Genomic DNA, 16344 nt, shown 5'->3' with positions numbered 1-16344 from the left:
AAAATGCCAATTTATTTATTTTATTTTTTTTAACACAGTAGATAATGACAAGGTAAAAATTAATATCTGTATCAAAAAGTACAATTATTATTCAGAAAGGACTTTGGCTTTCTTTACCAAAATAAAGAAGAAGAAACACAAAGAGTACTGTGTTAATGTGTGGTTGAATTGGTGAGGGGCAGCTTCAATCCATGAGCACTCTCAAGTGTCACCACTAGGTCAGAAGTAGATGGTTAAATTAACTCTAAAATGTGATAGTTTGTGTGTGGCCCAGAGTAAACTGTCTGGAGTAGATGCATCAGCCAATTACCCAGAAGGTTAATACACTGATAGATGTTAACAGTGTATTGAATTATATTGTACTGTTATTCCATATGACATTGCAGAGTCCAGTATCAGAAAGGCGCTTTTGTAGCTGCTCTGTTTATAGTTTATCTTACAGAAGAAGTTCTGCCAAAACCACATCAAATAGCTCCTTGTTTTTCTGTACAGCTACCACTTGCCTGATGCACCACCCTCGCTATGACTAATGCAAGTCATTTTTAGCATTTGAATTCAGATGATGATGAGTATAAAAGTGAACAAAAATATATTGGCATTGCTTTAGCTTAATGATGCTTTTGTGCTCGAAGGCCAAAACACCTCTCATACAGTAACTCATAGCTCGTGCTGAGGCAGCAGGTTTACTGCTCAGCAGGACATGAAGGGTGAATGCTTAGCCCACAAAGAATCAGCAGTCCCACTCCAACACAGCTAACTCACGAAGCTGCATGCTGATATGTTTTGTTCGTTGAATTTACCAGGGAAGTTTATCAGAAAACTTTCTGATAATTGATTTGGGATGTACTTTCACTCAGCCCATCTGCACACAAATAGTTAAAGTAACCACTGCAAAATTGGAATGGAAAATAGGAGCTTTTTTGTGGCAGCATTCCTGATTCATATTGAATGAACGTGACCATGGGTTTGATGAAGCACAGAGGAAACCTTAGTGGGCTGCATGGTAATACGTATGTGCTGTTTCTTTAGCTCTCATCACATATTCACCCACATGTTTTCTGTCCGCAAGCCAGAAATGGTAGATTGATGTGTGTCAGGGGAAAAAAGCAGTCCAACATTTTTTTCCCACATGTTCCGCCATATATGTACTGGTTTGATGTGTAGGAATTGCAACTAAGCTAAACCACACTACTCAGAACACCAACCAGGCAAACCCACCCAACCACCCAATATGTGCACCCCCTCTTCAGTCGCAGTTACCTACATTCTGAGCCAAGTGTCTTCCTCAGATGCTGGCCATGTCCACAGCAGTTATGTAGCCGAGGTGATGAAAAGGTTTCATCATGATTGCATTTGTGTTCTCTAGCCTGCTAGCCAAAGCCAGCATGAGAAAATCCACGAGGAACCCATCATTAATATTCATCTTGAAAGACAACGTACTAAAAACTTAGATGGCGTGCTGTGACTATATGTGTGTGTATGTGCCATGAAAATTGGGGAATGCAGCTAAAAGTTAACCATCTGTGCATAATTACATGAACTTGATTTCAGCCTTACCAACACTTCATTTATCATCATCATTTTATGGCATTAATTTTCAATTGGGTAATTATCTTCCACCCCTCTCAGCATGAATCGTAATCAACCAGGATTTTATATTCAAAAGTTACAAGCTTGGCGACATTTGCAACTTGGTAGATCCAAATGGCTTTAAGAGAAAAGTGTTTGGAAAAACTTGAGTATCCAGAAATGCAGCAAGGTAATGTCCTCTCAAATCATAGTTTGGCATCTCAAAGAGGCTGGCGTATGATTTCTTTGTATCAACACTGGACAGCAGAATACTGACTTCTTTAGTTGGTAACTCCAATCTTCTCTTGGATTACCACAGTTAACATCAAATCATATGAGTAAGTGAAGCTTGGCACTTGCAGTGATGTAGGAGAATCCATTTTGGTAAACCCTGACACTTTTTGTGTGGTCAGACAGTCATTGTCACTGTTCTTGCAGTGACAAGATATCGTGTGATACAATAAGCATTTTCCAAAATATATTCAATTCAATTCAATTCAATTTTATTTGTATAGCGCCAAATCACAATACAATCATCTCAAGGCACTTTACAAAAAACAAAAAAACTCAACAAATCCCTTATGAGCAGCACTTGGTGACAGTGGAGAGGAAAAACTCCCTTTAATGGAAGAAAAAACCTCCAGCAGAACCAGGCTCAGTTTGGGCGGCCATCTGCCTCGACCGGTTGGGGTGAGTGGATAGAGGAGAGAGAAAAATGAATGAAACAAATGATCTATTATAACTTTGCCCTTGTTTTTGTAGTTTTGTCCATTGTTTCTAACAATAATTACTTTATAATAATTACTGTGCTGAAATTTTGGAACATGACAACAATAACAGGAGCCTGATGAAGAAGAACCACAAGCAGTCCGATGAACATACAGGTTTTGGACAGACCCCTGACAAAAGTAAAATAATTAAACTGTTAGTTGTAAGCATCCATCACAGACCTCAGACCAATCTCTTGGCTCAGTTTTGCCTACTGTACTTACAGTGGTTATATGCACATGGATTTTCTATGCTACGGGGCCTCATTACGGTGTGCTCTGTCAGTTTCTAATTTCAAATAAATGGTTTAGATAATGTGGGTACACTGTTTGACTCATTGCTATGTCCACAGCACATGCTCATGCTTGGTGTGAGTTAGATTATATGATTGATACTACTCTGATACTTGCACAGTAATTATGAGATGGTTATCTTAGCTCAGCATGTAGACTTGAGACAGGGGGGAACAGCTAGACTGGCTTTTTCCAATGGTAATAAAACGACTGGTCTACCTACCAGCACATTTAAAGCATCCTAATTAAAAATGTTTGATCTTGTTTAATAGAATGACATAAATGTGTGTGTTGCCTGAAGACACAGTAATGTGTAAAGATTGAGATTTGCTTGTAAATTCTGCCATGTGACCACCTGGCCAATGAGTATTACAGACAGTATTGTGCTACAAGAAAGCACTTTGCTCAAAGCATCTTAGACTCATTAAGGTCTAATACTGCTGGAATGTTTTTGCAGCCGATCAGTGTTGTGACAAGTGATGTGATTTCTCTGGATGTCTCCATATTGATTTACCATCCAAACATTGAGGTGCTTCTTGGGGCCCTTATAGCAACGTTCCATCTTTGTAGCACTCTCAGTGTAGGAAAACCACTTGAGTGCCACCCTGCTCTCCCATACACCCACACACACTGTCCTCCAGGCTCTCCCTTGATGCATTTTGTCTATCTGACACAAGGCAGGGCCCACAGGGTGTTCTGGCTAACATAAACATGCATAAACATTACAATTAATAAGCCTTTGTGACAGCACAAGCTAAATGCCCACCACCCCACCCTCCCAATAACAAATTTAGAGACATTTTTCAGACGATTGATTATGCCCCGATAACGCTGCAACTGCAATATGCAATGATAAACAAAGCCAGCTGCACTTCTTCTCCTCACTCACACACACACACAGTTCTCAGCTACCAGGGCTCTGCTTTCTGCCTAAACAGAGACTGTGTGGGGCCTTTTCTTCACTGAAGAAACTGCCCGTACTGTGGGCACTGACAATAGCTTTTTAGATGCAAAAAATCTTTGCATCATTAGTACTGGGGCTTCAGTTCATGTGCAGGCAAAAATGATTCACATAAAACAATCATACGTTCTATATGCTACTTACTGTTATGAGCTACACATTAGATTTGACTCACTTCAGCTTAAATGATCTGTTCAGTCGCTATAGCATTGAAAAGCAGACTTCAGCATAAGTTAGCAGAGCCAAGGGGCATTCAAGAGTTTGTATGCCTGTATACCAGCAGGGTTAACTGAATTTTATCAAGAACTGTTGTCCAAAGATGCAGGACAGATGCATTGTTCTTGTTTTAGAAAAACCTTCCAACCCCCTCAGTGGTGGTTCACTGCAGTTAATCAGGAAAGCATGTTGCCCTGAGTTTAGCCATCCTCCAGAACTGGAGATTATCTCCATTGCTCCCCCAATTCTCCACATGACACTTATTGGGAACATGTCAAATTTATAACCTACCTGATGCTGGAGCTGAGGTGGGGCACATTTTGGACAGGTTGCCAGTTGATCACACTCAAATTCCTACAGGCAATATAGATTAACCAATCAATGAAATCTGCAAGTCTTTGAATTGTGGGAGGAAGCCAGAGTACCCGAAGAAAACCCACACAGGCATGGGTAGAATATGCAAACGCCTCACAGAAAATCAGCAGCCATGTTTGAACTTGCAAAACTTCTATCACCTCACCACAACCTGAGGAAATGAAATCGGAGCTCAAAGAAGAGTGACTAGACTTATGTTATTCAGAGGGCCAGAAAACCAACACTAAGTGGATACTGTTACTCTGTCTTCAATCTGCTACTTGCTAACTTGTGTGCCATAAAGTGATACAGTACATGTCATTACAGTTTTTATAGCTTGTTGTGTGCAAAGATTCAAAGTTAAAGTAACAGGGATTTTTGTGATAATTGGTGTTCTCAAAGAAGCACACCATTCTGAGAGTAGTTTAGAAGATCTGTTTATGACCATATCTTTAATATCCAATCTATCCAACAATCACATCATCGGCTAGCTGGGCTGTGCTAAGAATATCTTATCAAACTACTTAAAAGAGCTCAGTTTTTGGTTGGGCTAAATGCTAGCTTAGCAAGGACAGAGAGCTGAAATACAGAGGAGACTACATAATTGTAGATAGCTTAAAGTTGATTTACTCTTGATTAACTCAAGCTTCCCTTTAATGTAAAGAAGCCCTTTAAATCCAACTACCAAAAACAGTTATGTGGGGACAACTGGAACTATTCCCAGTCATCCAGTTCCCACACACCTCAGCACCATGGGAAAGCAAGCCAAGTTAGCGTGGGTCAGGTCAGCCTTGTCTCCTCGCCTGACTGTCAAAATAACAGTACCTTCCCCTTCGGCTTCCAGCACTGTCCATCAGACGTGGGCTGCTGAGAGCTGTGGCACAGAGGGATGGAAAAGCAATTAAATCAAACATGGGTGAGTAGCTGTGGGACAAATGCCTCGTCAGCGTTTTTCAGCTCAGCCAGAGAAAGGCTGGCGTTTTAGTTTTTTTTGGTTTGGTTTTTTTGCTCTCTACAAGGGTTACTGAAATAAAGAGCATTAAAAGTGAAAGCAAAAAGCCTCTAAAAGAGAGCTAAGACATTCCGTGTCACCAAATGACCACTGCAGGAGTTAGGCAAAGGGGTAAAGGAGACACTGGCCCAATTCAGAACGTCTTTCTTCCTCAGTGATAGCCTAAAACTTGGGGTCAGACACATTCTCCGACCCCTGACCCTGTGGTTCACGTCTCCTCGTAATTACCTTTGCGCATCAACCCCCTGGCCACCCCCACCCAAAGACAATGTAACAATTTGTCTTTTCAATTGTCTGTCACTCACTCGCTTACGGTCCTTTTCAGTGGGCGTATATGGTTTCTTTTTCCATTTGTATTTATTTATTTATCTTGCTTGGGGAGGTGGGGGTTGTCTGGCCCAAGAAACAGGGAGTCTTTGTTTGGGTTGGTTTCACATGGATATACCCCCCCCCCCCCCCCCCCCCACCCTCCTCCTCTGCATTGCCTGCAGACCCCATGGATTTGTTTAGGGGCTTGAGGGTGGCTGATCTCAGGGTCATTGTACAGGGCATTTCCATAACCATTGACCAGTCAGGGAGACTTTTCTACATCTCGTGGATGACTGAGGTGGCCTGTCTATGCTCTACTGTATAAGGTACATTCTGCTTGCTGTAATATCTATTCTCAACTTTGTCTTCAACTTTACCTGCATCAAAACAGCATACTGTTGCTTGGTGACTTTATTCAATAATACTTTTAAAATTACAAATTAATGCAAAACAACTGCTTTGCAGACCTCTAACAGAATGAATCATGTTTGGCTCATTGTCTAAGTGTGGTGCATTGCTTGGACTCAGGTATAGTCTACTTTGTGATATGGCTTTGATCAGCTGGAAAAAGCTTTGTCAGTGTGTTTGGACCCACACATCCCGTGGACCCGTCACTTTATATAACTTACCACATAGTCATGTGAAGAACATATTGTGTGATCTTGACTCAAAACGCAGTTTTCAGTTCTTCCACTTTGTCTTGTAATCTTGACTAGTGCCTGATGTTTTTCCATTTGTCATGGAGGTTGTTCAGCTGTTAGAATGAGATTTACAAAAGTATGGAAGTATGTCAAATGATGACAATTGATGAAAACCATAAGATTCAGCAGAAAGCTTGCAAATGGGCCTCAAGTTGAGATTATTTGGTCCCACAGCAGTTTTGAACATCAGATATGATTTTTAATGCAAGTAAATACTCACCTGTTCTTCATTCACACCGTGGCAAATATTGACATTTTAGGAAGCACGTTTTGTGTCTCATACACATGTGAAAGGGTTCCTCTGAAATCTGCATCAGGAGGAGGTTAGGGTAGATGGGTGGGTCACAAAATATGTTTGATTGCAGTGTGGAACAATGTGTTTTTAGTGTTTTAACCAAAGCCACAGTCATGACCACAGCCTAAACCTAACTATGTATTTTTAATGCCTAAACCTAACCAAATACTTTTCGAGCCTAAACCCAGACACAATGTTTTTGTGCATAAACCCAAGTATTTAGCCGAAGTTTTGACAGTTCTGTTTTTTAGGCATTCACACTGCAGCTTTCCCTTCGAACAACCTGCCATAGCACAAGCGTACAGCGTGACCTCCACCCACCAGTAATTTTGAATACTGGACAACAAAATCAACTACTACTTACAAAACCACAGAATGTCTATAGAACTGGGCACTTGACTAGCACTGATCCGTGCTAAACATATGTATAATCCGTGTGCTGCTCATGGACTTTACTGCAACTTTTCATGTCACTGACCACTGTATTTTTATTGTCAAACATAAATGTTATGAATTTTTACCTTTAGCTTCGATGAAGGCTTAAGTCGGTGGCATAAGCAGCAAGCTGCAAACAGCAAATATTTTTTTTATTTTCAGTTTTTGTAAATTATGTAGCCTGTGGGTTGAAATGGCTGATGCACTGCATGTATGTTTGCAGATGACATTGTTCTGTGCATGATACTGTACATTGATTATTATTATTAATAATATTTTTTTTTTCTGTTGAACATAATAGATCTCTAGATATAGGAAAGAAAAAATTATTTCCTTTTCTGGATTTATTTGAGATTTTAGTGTAAAAGGCTGATCTAAAGACTAATTTTCGGCTGTCTAACTCTTTCAACATACAGTAACTTACATATACAGTGATGTGAAAAAGTGTTAGCCCCCTTCCTGATTTCTTATTTTTTTGCATGTTTGTCACACTTTAATGTTTCAGATGATAAAACATATTAGTCAAAGATAACACAAGTAAACACATCATGCAGTTTTTAAATGAAGGTTTTTATTATTAAGGGAAAACAAAATCCAAAACTACATGGCCCTGTGTGAAAAAGTGTTTGCCCCCTAAACCTAATAACTGGTTGGGCCACCCTTAGCAGCAACACCTGCAATCAAGCGTTTGCGATAACTTGCAATGAGTCTGTTACAGCGCTGTGGAGGAATTTTGGCCCACTCATCTTTCCAGAATTGTTGTAATTCAGCCACATTGGAAGGTTTTCGAGCATGAACCGCCTTTTTAAGGTCATGCCACAGCATCTCAATCGGATTCAGGTCAGGACTTTGACTAGGCCAAAGTCTTCATTTTGTTTTTCTTCAGCCATTCAGAGGTGGACTTGTTGGTGTGTTTTGGATCATTGTCCTGCTGCAGAACCCAAGTTTGCTTTATGTTCTTTTTGCTCAGCAGTGGTTTTCGTCTTGGAACTCTGCCATGCAGACCATTTTTGCCCAGTCTCTTTCTTGTGGTGGAGTCAGGAACAGTGACCTTAACTGAGGCAAGTGAGGCCTGCAGTTCTTTGGATGTTGTTATGGGGTCTTTTGTGACCTCTTGGATGAGTCGTTGCTGCGCTCTTGGGGTAATTTTGGTCGGCTGGCCACTCCTGGGAAGGTTCTCCACTGTTCCATGTTTTCGCCCTTTGTAGATAATGGCTCTCACTGTGGTTTGCTGCAGTCCCAAAGCTTTAGAAATGGCTTCATAACCTTTTCCAGACTGATAGATCTCAGTCACATTCTTTCTCATTTGTTTTTGAATTTCTTATATCGGCATGATGTCTAGCTTTTGAGGATCTTTTGGTCTACTTCACTTTGTCAGGCAGGTCCTATTTAAGTGATTTCTTGATTGCAAACAGGTTTTTTCCCTTAATTATAAAAACCTTCATTTAAAAACTGCATGATGTGTTTACTTGTGTTATCTTTGACTCATATTTAAATTTGTTTGATGATCTGAAACGTAAAAGTGTGACTAACATGCAAAAAAATAAGAAATCAGGAAGGGGGCCGAGACTTTTTCACACCACTGTACATGGTGAATAAGTCTGACACAATGAGGTATTGAATCATTGTTTCTGATTTGCTTTTAAGAAAATTCCATTTAATAATTTCTTTCACTGTGTTTTTGCCTTCTTTGTCATAGTGAAATTATTACTGCACCATCACTTTTTGGTGTAATCTTGGAGACGCAAACATAGCTGCACCTTAGAATTACTAGTTACAGTTTATTAGATCCAATGGAGCATAAAAAGATTCCATGTGATCCTTAGAAGAACTCTTTAAACATTACTTATGAATAAGATGAATCAAGGGCTTCTTGGGTGGTCATTTATAACAATAGTCCCTATGTGAGTCTGCTGACAACAGGCTTTTCCAGCACCTTATTGTTTGGCAATCACCGCATGAAATTACATGGAACCTACTATTTCCCCATTGGAGACTCAGCGTTCCAAGACAAGGTAATGAAAGCCAGAGGAGAGAGAAGACGACTCAGTCTTGGACCATGTGATGTCACGTGGTTTTTGAGGGAATAAACACTATCGGTCTTTTAGACAGCTTGGCTTTTGCGCAAGTCACTCGTTCTGATTGTCTATCATGTTTCTTATGAAGCTCATAATTACAATCACGTCGGGAGGGAGATCTGTATAAGGAATGTGGTTTCCTTTCATCAGTAGAGTTTGCTGTCTGAGAGGAGTGAGAATTTGTGTGAGTGGTTGTAGTGGGTATGAGCAGAAACAGAGCAGCAATTAATCCTCGGTGGTATTTTAAATTGTGCAACAGATGCACTGTGCAGGCTTCACAGCTGATGGGGGACAGAAATAAAGTATGAGCGGTTGAAGTATTGAGGTACTGAGGGTAAACTGGAGCAGATTGAAGTTGTTCTTCAAAAAACAGAGCTGCTCTGGTGGCCCAAATAATCCTATTAGTTGATTGGCAGGCAGGGACAACTGTAGATAAAATGGTGTGACATGTATTTTAGGGGGTTGCAGCACAATAGCCAAAGTCTTGTTTAAAGTGTGTAAATTTCCCTCCTCCATCACTGTCAAACATTTCCATGATCAAGAATGCCCTGTTGTAGCAACCTGACCATAATGAACTAGCTCAGACAACAACTGATCAAACATTTCATATTTCTTTTGAGCACACCGCAAAGACTACAGTGACGGCCAGCTAGTGGACAATCATGCATGTAGCTTACATTCTGTGGCTGCATGGGAAAAGCAAATAAAACAAACTGTTTTCATGCCACTGTTAATCTGATGGGACAAAACTGATATATCTTATGAATCGTACCAGAGTTTAGTGTTGCTTTTTTTTCTTTTCTTTTTTTAAATTCAGACAGGACAAACTTCTTGCTTTTGGAAACCTGTGATGTCACTTCTTCCATTGTTGGCTGATGAATGCTGAGGAGAACCAACAGTGCTGGACATGCTGCGACCCAGCAGTAGCTAAAGATCTTTCTGCTAGCACTGAGGTTTCTTGACATTTTGAGATGTGATCACACGTGTTCAGATACTGCTCTGTATGTAATTGTTAGAGAGCAGATAAAACAGCCTGGGATTTACTTATAAAAACTGCTTTCATTCTAATACTGAGCTTCACATAAAGCCCTTTTGTAAAATAAGTAAGCATGTGACCTGCAAACAAGTAAGTGACTTCAAACTAATGATTTCATTTCTTTTAAATAAAATAAATTAAAAAATATTGATCAAGATTTGGGACTACCATTGTCATGATCATGTAGTTTTGACTTTCTCATCTTGCTTCAGCTCAGAAGTTCCTGTATTTAAGGTGGCAGCAAGCTATAAACCCTACCTCAGTTTCACAATGTCTCTTCAGAGGCACTGTCAGAGTTGACATCTGAGTAGCTATGCCCACATTTTTCTACAGTCAACAAAATGAGTGGGACAGCCCTAAAGCGTACAAAGAACAGTAGATCCTGTGTGCTCATCTTGTGCCTCTGCTAGTAGGTGTGTCGAGGGAAATTGCCAGGTAGAAAAGAGAGGATAGTAATGTTGAACTGAGAGAAGAAAAGATGTGGAAGGTTGTGTTGCCAAAAGAGGCTTATAATGATTACCAAATGAAGACTGGCTATTCCTGCGGTTTACTAAACATGCATGTTATCTTACCTGCTGCATGGAATGGCTGGACATTGTGAATGAAAATTGAAAAAGACAGCACAAGCACAGACACGAAATGTGTGTTTCTCATCAAACATTTAATGGGAATATACAGTGTTTTATTAAGCATTAGTTTTTCATAGCACAATCAATTTGAGCACAGAGTCTGCTTTGTTTAAAGGGAGGGTAGGCATACTACCATAGGCTACGGCATTTATATACAACATCTGTGTGTATCTAACCAATGAGCACCTGATTGCTTGGTCTCTTCCTTAGGAGACTGCCCATTTCGGAATTCTGTAATTGCAGTTGGTAAGAAGTATTGCAATGTGTATTTTGAATATAAACTGAGGTCTGTCCTGCAGTAAATCATGTACATTGCAAGACAATTTATTTAAGTTTTTAAAAATCAGTTAAACAGTAAGGCTGTGCAGTTTGTTTCCAGTACTCACAGCTAGTAAAGTATAAACTTTTGAAGTAACAAATATACAAATAAGTATGCTGTTTGACAAGTAATAAAATATTTACTCTAGGTACATTAACTAACTGGTGGGTTTTGTCAGATGATGGTGTTAAATGAGGAACTAATTCTCCAAGATAAAGAATGCTTTCATGTTCATCAAGTACATTGATCGGCTTTAAATAGGAGTTTCTCAGTCAGGGAAAATGTACAACTGTACATTTTGAAATATATTTTCATAATGCTTTAATTACATTTCTGTTAATTTCTTAAATTTTCCTGGAAGTTTACTATAAAAAACAATGCAATTTGGAAATAATTACAAGGAAAGTAGAAAAACTAAATTTGAACCCAAGCATTTATTCAGTCATTATGAGTACTTGTACTTTATTTTATGGGTTTGTAATTTTCAAGTTTTTGTTTCTAGGATTTCTCAGAAATTTCCTTAAAAGAATTATGTAATTTGACAGTAATTATATGGAAAATGGAAAAACCCTTAAAACAATTGCCTTATTTAAATTTAAATAATGACTTATTTATTAATCTGGCAAAGATAGTAAGTTCTATGGAAAGAATCATTTCATCTTATTTTTTAGATAGTGTTTAATCAGAACATTTTCATTTAATTGGTTCCAAACTGCCAGATGAGCATGCAAAACATGTGTCCACATGCAATCATTGTTTTTAGTTTGTTTTTAAGCTTTACTCCCTGCTAAAAACCATAAGGAAGACATTACCTGTACAAGAGTCAAGTTTGAATGAGACAAAAAATGTAAGTAACGTTCATACATTTTCCTGACTACGTTGAGTTTAATGAATGTTGTTGACATTATTTTACCAGTAAAAAATGGTCATCCTTAATCATTGCATCAGGTCATTGTATTTGTGGTATAGAAAAAAGACTTCATATGTGTGAAAGTTTTGGCTGGACTGATCTGGTCATCTGGTCTATGAAGGAATGGCCAACCTACATATTTCTGCTTCTTAAATTGGACATTTAGGTACATAGTTCTTAAGTGAGCAGTAGGGTTATGTGAATCAGGCTACAAGCACTCACACATAATGCTATAAAACTGTTCTGATTAAACAGGATGATTAATGCCTCTGCAACTGCTGAATGAAATATGAGGTAATCTGACTCCCTGATCCCAGTCAAAACATGCCCAACATGAGGGTAACCCACATCCTGCTACCATGAATATGGAGCTTCTGCCATTTTGTGTCATATTTTGCTCCATAAAAAGATTTTTTGACACCACAACAAATATATGGTATTAAATTATGTAGGAATTGAGAAGTTGGGTGTTCAAAATATCTAATTTTTTACTCACTGAAGTCAAATTATTTGTATTTATGTTGGTGTGGCTCATTTCGTCATAAAACTCCAAACCAATTTCCCCCAAAATTAACAATGTTCTTTGAATATTAAATCGTAATATGTTAAGTGAGTGTGTAGATTCAATTTAGATTATTTAAATTTTGTACAGTAGCTGAAGACTAGGGAACACAGGTACCTACAGGAAACAGTGACTTAGCCGAGGGACTTAACAGCACCAAACTGATAAAAGACACTCTAAACAGGATATTAAACAGCTAATAAACATTCAGAGGCATGCATGTTTCTCTTTAAAATCCTTACCAGCCATCTTGGGGAAAGCGTTTGTTTGAATTTCCATGACTGGTTGAATGCATGCCACATCTGATGTGAGTCATATGGAGGTGAGATAATTTTGGGGTGGCATGAGGGACTTGTGTAGTTGCATATAAACCATGTGTGACTGAAGCATTCATGCATGAAGCACAGCAAATTCAATTCTTTTATGTGTGCTCAGCTTTGAAGAAATATCCCATCTCTTTATATTGCATATTAAAACCTAAATTATAGGAATAAACAATTAACCCAGAGTTAATTTACCTGTTATGTGTGGTGGTTAATGTGGCTGCTGATAATTGCCAGTGGCTAAATAATTATGTGGGCAGGTGCTGAGATTTCTGGCTTTCATTTGCCAGCTGGATTTGGAACAAAAACTCTCCTCCACCTACTGACCTCAGCTACTCACAAGCAGAGATGACTATGGAGGATAAAAAATGACTTAGTTATTATTGAATAACTAGATATGAAAAAAATATTTTAGAACATATAGCCTACAGAAAAAAATAAATAGCTACAACAATGAATTATACATTTAAAATGAATGCATATAAATACACTAATAAATAATGAAGCTCACCAATAAATGCATAAATAAATAAATACATTTGGTTATATAACCAGTACATTAATACATTTTAAAAATAAATAAAATAAATTTCAAATTATTTCTACATTTACAGTTATTTCTGTTTTCTCATTATTTTTTTTGTTTCAGTATTTCTACATTTCTTCATTTATTTCTTGATACTGTATTTCCACAATTTGTGTAATATTGTGTTACATGGTAGTGTGGTAGGTGGCAAAAAGCTCACATAAGAGCACTAGAAATTCATAAATAAATAAAAAATAAGTCTGAAAATACAGAATAAAAATAAATGTAAATCTGAGGACTTTTTATGTATGCACCAATTAATTATTAACATTTTTGTTTATTTATGCATCTTGTAACATCTATGTAACATGCCATCATTTGCCAGACCTGTTCAAAATTCTGCAGTTCCAGTAGGCTGCCAATAGAGGTCAATAAGAGTCACAGATGTTTTGATAGCGAATTTTGAAGCAATAAAACAAATAGGCATGCTATTGCTGTGAGAAAAGAGCTCAGCATGTAGTTGTAGCTTTGGGACTATATAGAACATTAAGGAATATGAGGACTGCAACATAAGCAGCATAAAATGGCTTTAACTTTAATTTGACAAGAACATGAATGCAATCCATTCCAGTTGTTGCACCTTAGTTGGGTTTGCTATAAATCTCAGTTTAAAAAGAACCAGCTTGTGTGTAGATGGACTCCTGTATTTGTGGACTGCCAGCCAAGGCATAAGAGGCCTCACTGAGATCTGGATTGCTTCAAAGGGTCCAGGTGGAAATAGTGAGGCCATTACACACGCTTATCCCCAGTAAAATTCACAGGAGTGCTGGTGGTGCAAGCTGTATTTTACAGAAGTAAATCTTAAGATCATAAGTAAAGGGCTTGCACTAAACAGTTTTGCTTATTGCTACTTCACTTAGATGTATTCTATTCAGTATATTATTAAGTTATTATTATTGATGCATTATCATGTCAGCAGCATTGTGATGTTATACCGGTCTACATGGGTCTATTTTGAATGACTTTATATACTGTCTGTAGAATTCTGCATTTATAAACTGGCATTTTGTGTGTTCACTTTTAGGTTGAAAATAATTATAGCTGTTGGATAAATGCAGTGGAGTGAACATATAAAGAAGCATAAAACAGCAGCACTTAAGTTAAAGTATGTATACCTCTAAATTGTACTTAAATGCAGTTGTTAAGAAGAAGAAAAATATGTTGCACTAAGAGGTGTTTGATTTTTGGATACCGTCTGGACAAAAGGTGCCTTGCTTTAAAGTGGTGATGTGAAAGTCCCCTTGTTTTCTTTCCTTTTTTATACTTCAGCTTTGTGCGTTAGGTGTTCTTTTTAATTTATCTCTAGCTTTGGTGATAAACACTCAATACTAAAATCAAGATGTGAGTAATTATGGTTAAACATAAGTGCTCCAGGCAAAGTCCTGACAACTAAAAATTACCAGAAAAATATAAAAATTTAATTGAGCAGAATTTCCCTCACAGACTGAGGTTAACCACTGTGCCTAATGTTCACACAGTGCTGTTTGGAGACTAGTTTTATTCCACTTCCCTGCATGAAGGTGCTTTTTTTTTTCCACATTGTCGCAGGTTTAATTGTTAGTATCATCTTCTCCCTTTTCTTTGCAGTATCCATTGTAGGATGGCATACCTGTGGTCATTATGATTTTCACAGCCGGCCACTGCCACATATACAGTATAGCCCCAGTAAGAGTGACATTTACTGAGCTGAATGATCCAGCTGTGGTTTCTCTCTATAAATAGCAGGTTGGGGCAGAAGTGCTCATCTACAAAGGTTATATAGTGTTTCCTTAAGAGAGCCACTTCAGCAAGAGGGACCTGTACAGCAGTAAAACCATTGTTGTGGGCTATTAACCAGCATGTGTTGTAAAAGAAGGGCCCAAATGGTACTCATTAGCAGTCTCTCCCACACCGGCCATCACACAAAAAACAGGCTCTAAAGACGCACCCCCTTGCCAAGGCCACTGCAGGAGCAATAGTTGGATTTTCTTACATTTGTACTGATCCATTAATTACACCCCCTGAAAACCAGTCCCTGCCCTCATGATGCATGATATGTCTGTGAAAAATGCATTCCCCATGGGCAGGTCACTCAGATCTCCAAAATGAACACCATTTTCTGACGGGGTCTGAAAATAAGTCTTGACTTTGCCAAAGTTGTTACACCGCTCTAATATCCTCAGAGGCATATAGTGAGGCTGCTCTTTCCACTGCTATGCTGTGGAGTAACGTATTACAACAAAACACATGAACTTATTTCCACATATTAAAGTGTAATGTTTTGTTCTGTATTTTCTCAAACATGGGGCAACTTTTCTTTCTAGGCCTAGAGCCCATTTTAAAGATGGATTTTTACTCAAATTTGCAAATGTATCTGCTTCCATAACTGTGGTTTTCAGGGTCTCTGATCTTCCAAGACCAGGAGCATCTGCTTCTTTTGAGTATTAAGTCTTAGTGCTGTTGTAGAAACAGAAACCCAAACTGAGTTGTCTGTGATGTCCTTAGACTTCATTTTGAAACAAACAAAGAAGAAAAAAGAACATCTGAGTTGCATAAAAAAAAGATGTGTTATTAAATGGACAAAACCAATGTTTGTGCATGTTTGCTACATAACCCTTGGACAATTAAATTACTGTAGGTTTCAGAGTTTTCCAGTTTTAATTGTGTTTTTGTATTCCAGATCACTCTTGGTACATATTCATTTCAGTTCACATTCAGTCAAATTCAGAAAAATCCATCAGTGTGATCATGTCCGACTAAAAATGTTTGTTTTGTTTTGTACTTATCTAAACTGCTGCAAAGGTGTTTTGGGGCACAATTTACCTAAGGCATATAAGTACCCACTGTGCTGTATCAGGAGTTATTATATGGTATTCTGTTAGATTATTGATGCATCACATGAAGGCACAGTTTTGGGTTTCATGGCTGACTGCACTGGCACTGATTCTATTTTTTCTATTCTGATAGAACTGATAGAAATCACTGATTCTATTTACTGTCTATGGGTTC

The sequence above is a fragment of the Mastacembelus armatus genome, chromosome 9 (assembly GCF_900324485.2).
Source record: "Mastacembelus armatus chromosome 9, fMasArm1.2, whole genome shotgun sequence".
In the NCBI taxonomy this organism is placed as follows: Eukaryota; Metazoa; Chordata; class Actinopteri; order Synbranchiformes; family Mastacembelidae; genus Mastacembelus; species Mastacembelus armatus.
This window is presented reverse-complemented; position numbering follows the sequence as displayed.